Source organism: Ascaphus truei, unplaced genomic scaffold, assembly GCF_040206685.1.
Source record: "Ascaphus truei isolate aAscTru1 unplaced genomic scaffold, aAscTru1.hap1 HAP1_SCAFFOLD_1871, whole genome shotgun sequence".
Classification (NCBI taxonomy): Eukaryota; Metazoa; Chordata; class Amphibia; order Anura; family Ascaphidae; genus Ascaphus; species Ascaphus truei.
The window spans coordinates 17501-27633 of NW_027454774.1; the positions used below are offsets into that span (position 1 = coordinate 17501).

Genomic DNA, 10133 nt, shown 5'->3' on the forward strand with positions numbered 1-10133 from the left:
TATATACGTACGGCTATCTCTCTGAAGCAATATATTTATTCCACAGGCACCCCCACAACTAATACACCAACTAATACACCAACAGGTCAGTGACTGATTCTTTCTCTCCCTCTATCTCTCTCCCACTGTGTGTCTCTCTCCCCCTTTGCCTATTTCTCCACTGCTGCTGGGGTGTTAGAAAGGGGAGAGCTGGGGGTTGATCAAACTAAGGGCAGCCTTGGTCATAATATACAACGTGGCTGGCCCTTTAAGACGGTCTGTGTTTGGGACCTTGCAGACCAGAATTGGTCAAAAGGACTCAGGGCCATCCCTTAAGGTGGAGGAAAGGAGATTTCACCAGCAACAAAGGAAAGGGTTCTTTACACTAAGGGCAGTTACAGTGTGGGATTCATTACCCATGGAGACTGTGATGGCAGATACAATAGATTTGGTCAAAAAAAGGTTGGACATCTTTTTAGAAAGGAAAGGTAAACAGCAGGCCTGCACAACTCGTAAAGCGAGAAGGGCCGAACTGCTCCAAGGAAAAAAAAATTGGGCCGCACGAGTAAAATCATCATCATCATCATCATCTCTCCTCCAGCACCTCATCATCATCATCCTCATATCTCCCCCAGAACCCATCACTATCAACCTTTGCGATACTCCCCATCTATCTCTCATACCCCCATCTCTCCCCCTCACCCACAAACATAATACTCCCCCTCCACATCAAACACACAATACCCCCCTGCACAGCACACACATCACACCCCCTTGCACCTCACATCCTTCTCCCCCCTGCACCTCACATCATTCTCCCCCCCCTGCACCTCACATCACTCTCCCCCCCTGCACCTCACATCACTTTCCCCCCCTGCACCTCACATCACTCTCCCCCCCTGCACCTCACATCACTCCCCCCCCCCCTGCACCTCACATCATTCTCCCCCCCTGCACCTCACATCACTCTCCCCCCCTGCACCTCACATCACTCTCCCCCCCTGCACCTCACATCACTCTCCCCCCCTTGCACCTCACATCATTCTCCCCCCCTGCACCTCACATCACTCTCCCCCCCTGCACCTCACATCACTCTCCCCCCCTGCACCTCACATCACTCTCCCCCCCTGCACCTCACATCATTCTCCCCCCCTGCACCTCACATCACTCTCCCCCCCTGCACCTCACATCACTCTCCCCCCTGCACCTCACATCATTCTCCCCCCCACTCCTCACATCATTCTCCCCCCCTGCACCTCACATCACTCTCCCCCCCTGCACCTCACATCACTCTCCCCCCTGCACCTCCAATCACTCTCCCCCCTGCACCTCACATCATTCTCCCCCCCTGCACCTCACATCACTCTCCCCCCTGCACCTCACATCACTCTCCCCCCTGCACCTCACATCATTCTCCTCCCTGCACCTCACATCACTCTCCCCCCCCTGCACCTCACATCACCCCCCCCCTGCACCTCACATCATTCTCCCCCCCTGCACCTCACATCACTCTCCCCCCCTGCACCTCACATCATTCTCCCCCCTTTCACCTCCAATCATCCCCCCTGCACCTCCAATCACCCCCCTGCACCTCCAACCACCCTCCCCTGCACCTCCAACCACCCTCCCCTCCACCTCCAATGACCCCCCCTGCACCTCCAATGACCCCCCTGCACCTCCAGTGGCCCCCCCCGCACCTCCAATCACCACCCCCCGCACCTCCAATCACCCCCCCGCACATCCAATCACCCCCCCCCCGCACCTCCAATCACCCCCTATCACCCCCTGCACCTCCAATCACCCCCCTGCACCTCCAATCACCCCCCCCGCACCTCCAATCACCACCCCCACACCACCAATCACCCCCTATCACCCCCTGCACCTCCAATCACCCCCCTGCACCTCCAATCACCCCCCCCCCCGCACCTCCAATCACCACCCCCACACCACCAATCACCCCCTATCACCCCCTGCACCTCCAATCACCCCCCTGCACCTCCAATCACCCCCCCCTGCACCTCCAATCACCCCCCCCCCCAGCACCTCCAATCACCCCCTCTGCACCTCCAATCACCCCCCCCTGCACCTCACCCCTCCTGTACCTCACCTCCCCTGTACCTCACATCACCCCCGGGACCGCGGGCCGTTTGTTGTGCAGGCCTGGTATACAGGGATATACCAAATAAGTATACATGGGAAGGATGTTGATCCAATGATTAATCCGATTGCCAATTCTTGGAGTCAGGAAGGAATTATTTTTCCCCTTATGAGATAACATTGGATGATATAACACTGGGGTTTTGTGTTTCCCTTCCTCTGGATCAATAAGTAAGTATAGATATAGGATAAAGTATCTGTTGTCTAAAGTTAGCATAGGGTTAACTTGATGGACGTACGTCTTTTTTCAACCTCATCTACTATGTAACTATGTGACTATGTGACTATGTAACTATGTAGCTATGTGATTATGTAACTATAGAACTATGTAACTATGTAGCTATGTGACTATGTAACTATGTAGCTATGTAACTATGTAGCTATGTGACTATGTAACTATGTAGCTAAGTAACTATGTAGCTACGTAACTATGTAACTATGTACTGAAAAACGATTGTGTACGACTAACTCACCCATAATGACTGTGCTAATATGATACATACTGTATGTGCAAATATATACACCATCTCTATCACTTTATATAGAGAATAACGGTATATATACGTACGGCTATCTCTCTGAAGCAATATATTTATTCCACAGGCACCCCCACAACTAATACACCAACTAATACACCAACAGGTCAGTGACTGATTCTTTCTCTCCCTCTATCTCTCTCCCCCTGTGTGTCTCTCTCCCCCTTTGCCTGTTTCTCCATCTCTCTCTCTCTCCCCCTCCCTCTCCCCTTTCTCTCTCCAACAACCTCAGCGATCTCTCTAATTCTCTCTCTGTTTCTGCAGGTTCCACAACCTCATCAGGTGAGACATCTTCTCCATTCTCTCTTCCTCTCTCTTCCCTGGCTCTCTCATACACTACTGTATCTCTCACTCTCTCCCGATCTCTCCACGTTATGCAGCGGTCTCTCTAATACTCTCTGTCTCTGCAGGTCCCACACCCTCATCTAATACAACATCAGGTGAGACATCTTATCCATCTCTCTACCTCTCTCTCTCTCTCTCACTCCCTCTCTCTCTCCTCCTCTCCCCCCTATCTCTCTAATTCTCTCTGTCTCTGCAGGTCCCACACCCCCATCTAATACAACATCAGGTGAGACATCTTATCCATCTCTCCCCCTCTCACTCTCCCCCTCTCTCTCTCCTCCTCTCCCCCCTATCTCTCTAATTCTCTCTGTCTCTGCAGGTCCCACACCCTCATCTAATACGACATCAGGTGAGACATCTTATCCATCTCTCCCCCTCTCACTCTCCCCCCCCCCCTCTCTCTCCTCCTCTCCCCCCTATCTCTCTAATTCTCTGTCTCTGCAGGTCCCACACCCTCATCTAATACAACATCAGGTGAGACATCTTATCCATCTCTCCCCCTCTCACTCTCCCCCCCCCCTCTCTCTCCTCCTCTCCCCCCTATCTCTCTAATTCTCTGTCTCTGCAGGTCCCACACCCTCATCTAATACAACATCAGGTGAGACATCTTATCTATCTCTCCCCCTCTCACTCTCCCCCCCCCCCCACTCTCTCTCTCCTCCTCTCCCCCCTATCTCTCTAATTCTCTCTGTCTCTGCAGGTCCCACACCCCCATCTAATACAACATCAGGTGAGACATCTTATCCATCTCTCCCCCTCTCACTCTCCCCCCCCCCCCACTCTCTCTCTCCTCCTCTCCCCCCTATCTCTCTAATTCTCTCTGTCTCTGCAGGTCCCACACCCCCATCTAATACAACATCAGGTGAGACATCTTATCCATCTCTCCCCCTCTCACTCTCCCCCCCCCCCCACTCTCTCTCTCCTCCTCTCCCCCCTATCTCTCTAATTCTCTCTGTCTCTGCAGGTCCCACACCCCCATCTAATACAACATCAGGTGAGACATCTTATCCATCTCTCCCCCTCTCACTCTCCCCCCCCCCCCCCACTCTCTCTCTCCTCCTCTCCCCCCTATCTCTCTAATTCTCTCTGTCTCTGCAGGTCCCACACCCTCATCTAATACGACATCAGGTGAGACATCTTATCCATCTCTCCCCCTCTCACTCTTCCTCCCCCCCTCTCTCTCTTCCTCCCCCCCCTATCTCTCTAATTCTCTCTGTCTCTGCAGGTCCCACACCCCCATCTGATACAACATCAGGTGAGACATCTTATCCATCTCTCCCCCTCTCACTCTTCCTCCCCCCCTCTCTCTCTTCCTCCCCCCCCTATCTCTCTAATTCTCTCTGTCTCTGCAGGTCCCACACCCCCATCTAATACAACATCAGGTGAGACATCTTATCCATCTCTCCCCCTCTCACTCTCCCTCCCCCTCTCTCTCTCCTCCTCACCCCCCATATCTCTCTAATTCTCTCTGTCTCTGCAGGTCCCACACCCTCATCTAATACAACATCAGGTGAGACATCTTATCCATCTCTCCCCCTCTCACTCTCCCCCCCCCCCCTCTCTCTCCTCCTCTCCCCCCTATCCCTCTAATTCTCTCTGTCTCTGCAGGTCCCACACCCCCATCTAATACAACATCAGGTGAGACATCTTATCCATCTCTCTACCTCTCTCTCTCTCTCTCACTCCCTCTCTCTCTCCTCCTCTCCCCCCTATCTCTCTAATTCTCTCTGTCTCTGCAGGTCCCACACCCTCATCTAATACGACATCAGGTGAGACATCTAATCCATATCTCCCCTTCTCACTCTCCCTCCCCCTCTCTCTCTCCTCCTCTCCCCCCTATCTCTCTAATTCTCTCTGTCTCTGCAGGTCCCACACCCTCATCTAATACAACATCAGGTGAGACATCTTATCCATCTCTCTCTCTCACTCTCTCCCACTCTATCACCTTCTATGTCTCCCCCCCCCCCCACTCTCTCTCTCCTCCTCTCCCCCCTATCTCTCTAATTCTCTCTGTCTCTGCAGGTCCCACACCCCCATCTAATACAACATCAGGTGAGACATCTTATCCATCTCTCCCCCTCTCACTCTCCCCCCCCCCCCCCCCCCATTCTCTCTCTCCTCCTCTCCCCCCTATCTCTCTAATTCTCTCTGTCTCTGCAGGTCCCACACCCTCATCTAATACAACATCAGGTGAGACATCTTATCCATCTCTCCCCCTCTCACTCTCCCCCCCCCCTCTCTCTCCTCCTCTCCCCCCTATCCCTCTAATTCTCTCTGTCTCTGCAGGTCCCACACCCCCATCTAATACAACATCAGGTGAGACATCTTATCCATCTCTCTACCTCTCTCTCTCTCTCTCACTCCCTCTCTCTCTCCTCCTCTCCCCCCTATCTCTCTAATTCTCTCTGTCTCTGCAGGTCCCACACCCTCATCTAATACGACATCAGGTGAGACATCTAATCCATATCTCCCCTTCTCACTCTCCCTCCCCCTCTCTCTCTCCTCCTCTCCCCCCTATCTCTCTAATTCTCTCTGTCTCTGCAGGTCCCACACCCTCATCTAATACAACATCAGGTGAGACATCTTATCCATCTCTCTCTCTCACTCTCTCCCACTCTATCACCTTCTATGTCTCCCTCTCACCCCACTCTCTCCTCTCTCTCTCCCCCTGGCCCCTCTCTCTCCCCCCACTTCTCTCTCTCCTTCTCCATCTCTTTCCATTTTTCTCTCTATGTTGCAGAGCTCACACTCTAATTCTCTCTGTCTCTGCAGGTCCCACACCCTCATCTAATACGACATCAGGTGAGACATCTTATCCAGCTCTCTTCTGCCTTACACACTTTTTCTCACTCTCTCTATCTCCATCTCACTCCACTCTCTCCTCTCTCTCTCTCCCTCCTCTCTCTCCCCCACTTCTCTATCTCTCTCCCTCTATGTTGAACAGCTATCTCTCTAATTCTCTCTGTTTCTGCAGGTCCCCCAACCTCATCTACGACCTCAGGTGACACATTTTATCCATCTCTCTCCCCCTCCCTCATTCTATCTCTCTCTCTCGCTACCTGCTTATCTGTCTCCATCTCCCTCTCTCCCTTTCTCTTTTTCTCACTCTTCCTCGATATTTCTCTCTCACACTAAATGTAATCTATCACTCGCCTCCCCTCCCGCCTTGCAGGACCCACCACATCTGGTGAGTCATATTATACCTGTCTCGCTCCATCCATATCTCCATATCTATCTATTTTTTTAATTATTATTATTTATATATATATATATATATATATATCATCATCATTATTATTATTAACGGTGCTCATCTCAGATTAGGAAGCGGATCCACAGGGCTAAGGTAGGGGTATATATTCACCAACCAGAGCCAAGGGCAGAGTCCTGTTAGAGTAACGTAATCGGGTAGCAGGCTGAGGTCAAGTCAGGTGGCAGAAAATATGCAGCATCGGGGTCACAGGTGGAGGTCAGCAACATAGAATCCACAGGCAAAAGGACAGGTAAATACACAGCAACAATAGCTACGACTGTGACAGGAACAGGAGCTGTTGGTCCTTTCCATGAGTCTATTGGACTGGGGATGTTAGGATGAGGAGAAGTGGGGGGAGATTCCCATTTTTAGGCAGAAGGTTCACCAAAATTGCGAGTTGGATTGGGACCCACTGTAGGAGACTATATTCATTCCATGAAGGTGGAAGATCTCCTTAATGAAGGTCTCAGAGAGTTCAGAAGAGGCGGGTAACTTCTTAAGGAGAACAAAATGGGATTGGCGCGTAATGCGGTCGGTCGGCCACGACTAGAATGGTGTCCATGCCCCTAGATGGAGGCAGCTCCACAATAAAATCCATGGATAAACGTGTCTGAGGACAGATAGGAACAGGTAAGGGCTGGAGCAAGCCACGGGGCAATGTTTGAGGCACTTTAGTCAGAGTGCAGACAATACTTGATTGCCACAAAATCCTTCACATCACGGCAAATCTCTGGCCACCACAAGATGAACTCAAGGAAGTCACAGGTCTACCTCACCCCTGGATGACCAACCATCTTGGATTGGTGACCCCATTGCAACACTTTTCTTCTAAATGGGGGGGAACAAAGAGCTTGGAACAGTTGACCTCGGATTTCTTTCTGGACCTTAAAAATCCGTTCTAGCAGACAAGAGGACATTGAAGAGATTACTTTGCGAAAGAGTTATGATGAGTGATTAGAATGATCTCATTCCTCCGTACCATCTGGAGAGAATTGCCTGGATAGATCTGCATATAAACCCTTAATGAAGGATCTCCAACATATATTCTTTCATAGCCTTGGTTTCTGGCTCCAAAAGGGGGTACGTGACACCTCGACGAGAGACAGCCCGTGAGAGATGGCCCAATCGTAGGAACGATGTAAAGGTAGCTCCTCCGCCTGTCTCTTGTCGAATACATCAGGGAACTGGAAGGCTAGACGAGGAAGTCTCAGTAGGTCTCATGGCAATGTTGTCCCCAGGTTGTCACTTGACTGATCGTTGGGGAGGCTTCATCCTGCAGAGGGGAGACATGGGCTGAAGGTGGTGATATATATTTATATGTACGTGGAGAAGAGAGGCTGTAACCGCAGTACCTGGGAGATAATTGGGGAGGCTTCATCCAGCAGAGGGGAGACATGGGCTGAAGGTGGTGATATATATTTATATGTACGTGGAGAAGAGAGGCTGTAACCGCAGTACCTGGGAGATTACTGGGGAGGCCTCATCCAGCAGTGGGGAGACACGGGCTGAAGGTGGTGATATATATTTATATGTACATGGAGAAGAGAGGCTGTAACCGCAGTACCTGGGAGATCATTTGGGAGGCCTCATCCAGCAGTGGGGAGACACGGGCTGAAGGTGGTGATATATATTTATATGTACGTGGAGAAGAGAGGCTGTAACCGCAGTACCTGGGAGATCATTGGGGAGACCTCATCCAGCAGTGGGGAAACACAGGCTGAAGGTGGTGATATATATTTATATGTACGTGGAGAAGAGAGGCTGTAATCGCAGTACCTGGGAGATCATTGGGGAGGCCTCATCCAGCAGTGGGGAGACACGGGCTGAAGATGGTGATATATATTTATGTGTTTGTGGAGAAGAGAGGCTGTAACCGCAGTACCTTGGAGATCATTGGGGAGGCTTCATCCAGCAGTGGGGAGACACAGGCTGAAGGTGGTGATATATATTTATATACGTGGAGAAGAGAGGCTGTAACCGCAGTACCTGGGAGATCATTGGGGATGACTCATCCAGCAGTGGGGAGACACGGGCTGAAGGTGGTGATATATATTTATATGTACGTGGAGAAGAGAGGCTGTAACCGCAGTACCTGGGAGATCATTGGGGAGGCCTCATCCAGCAGTGGGGAGACACGGGCTGAAGGTGGTGATATATATTTATATGTACGTGGAGATGAGAGGCTGTAATCGCAGTACCCGGGAGATCATTGGGGAGGCCTCATCCAGCAGTGGGGAGACACGGGCTGAAGGTGGTGATATATATTTATATTCTGGAGGCCAGGGTCATATGTAAGATGATTTAGCCCAGATAGCTTCAACTCGGCCCTCTTTTCAAAGCACAACAAGGTCTGTATCTTTTCTTCACTTTATTGAGGGAAAGCAGGGTAAAAGACAGGCACTTGTGTAGAGATGTTGATGTTTAAATAGTGTCTCTCTGTGGGTGCCTTGTAGTTAAGGACAGGTGAAAAGGGTAATCCTACCAGTACAGCAGTTACAGCAGGGTACTCACTCATCCAGAGGTGATGGTGGAAAAGGAAGTGAGGGGCAAGGGTCACACTAAAAGTGAAGTGAGACTGCACCAACTGTCAGCAAAGACAGGGGGGAAAAATGGGAAAGCACATTAACTTGGAGGATCTCAGAGGCTGCAGTAGCAACTCACTGATTACATGCCCAGAGGCAAGAAATGCAACATTGTTGCATATCACACAGGCACAGTATGTGTGTGCAAACTCCATGCAGCTGAAAATAAGAACTGACAGGCAGAAGCTGCAAAGGAGAGAGGGGGGTGAATCAGAAATGCAGTTCTTGTTCCATGACAATTTATATGTACGTGGAGAAGAGAGGCTGTAATCGCAGTACCTGGGAGATCATTGGGGAGACCTCATCCAGCAGTGGGGAGACATGGGCTGAAGGTGGGGATATATATTTATACAGTATGTACGTGGAGAAGAGAGGCTGTAACCGCAGTACCTGGGAGATCATTGGGGAGGCTTCATCCAGCAGTGGGGAGACATGGGCTGAAGGGGGTGATATATATTTATATGTACGTGAAGAAGAGAGGCTGTAACCGCAGTACCTGGGAGATCATTGGGGAGGCCACATCCAGTAGTGGGGAGACACGGGCTGAAGATGGTGATTTATATGTACGTGGAGAAGAGAGGCTGTAACCGCAGTACCTGGGAGATCACTGGGGAGGCTTCATCCAGTAGTTGGGAGACACAGGCTGAAGGTGGGATATATATTTATATGTGCGTGGGGAAGAGAGGCTGTAACCGCAGTACCTGGGAGATAATTGGGGAGGCTTCATCCAGCAGTGGGGAGACACGGGCTGAAGGTGGGGATATATATTTATATGTACGTGGAGAAGAGAGGCTGTAACCGTAGTACCTGGGAGATCATTGGGGAGGCCTCATCCAGCAGTGGGGAGACACGGGCTGAAGGTGGGGATATATATTTATATGTACGTGGAGAAGAGAGGCTGTAACCGCAGTACCTGGGAGATCATTGGGGAGGCCTCATCCAGCAGTGTGGAGACACGGGCTGAAGGTGGTGATATATATTTATATGTACGTGGAGAAGAGAGGCTGTAACCGCAGTACCTGGGAGATCATTGGGGAGGCCTCATCCAGCAGTGGGGAGACACGGGCTGAAGGTGGTGATATATATTTATATGTACGTGGGGAAGAGAGGCTGTAACCGCAGTACCTGGGAGATCATTGGGGAGGCTTCATCCAGCAGTGGGGAGACACGGGCTGAAGGTGGGGATATATATTTATATGTACGTGGAGAAGAGAGGCTGTAACCGCAGTACCTGGGAGATCACTGGGGAGGCCTCATCCAGCAGTGGGGAGACACGGGCTG

General features: G+C 51.0%; 1 long non-coding RNA gene across 1 annotated transcript in view; it reads left to right on the plus strand.

Annotated features, from left to right (window-relative positions):
- Positions 1-3114, plus strand: part of LOC142477021 (uncharacterized) — a 14606-nt gene extending 11492 nt beyond the window's left edge. The window contains exons 4-6 of the long non-coding RNA XR_012792140.1: positions 47-85; positions 2937-2954; positions 3083-3114. This is a non-coding gene — a long non-coding RNA (uncharacterized LOC142477021). The remainder of the gene's footprint in view (positions 1-46; positions 86-2936; positions 2955-3082) is intronic.
- Positions 3115-10133: the final 7019 nt, after the last annotated feature.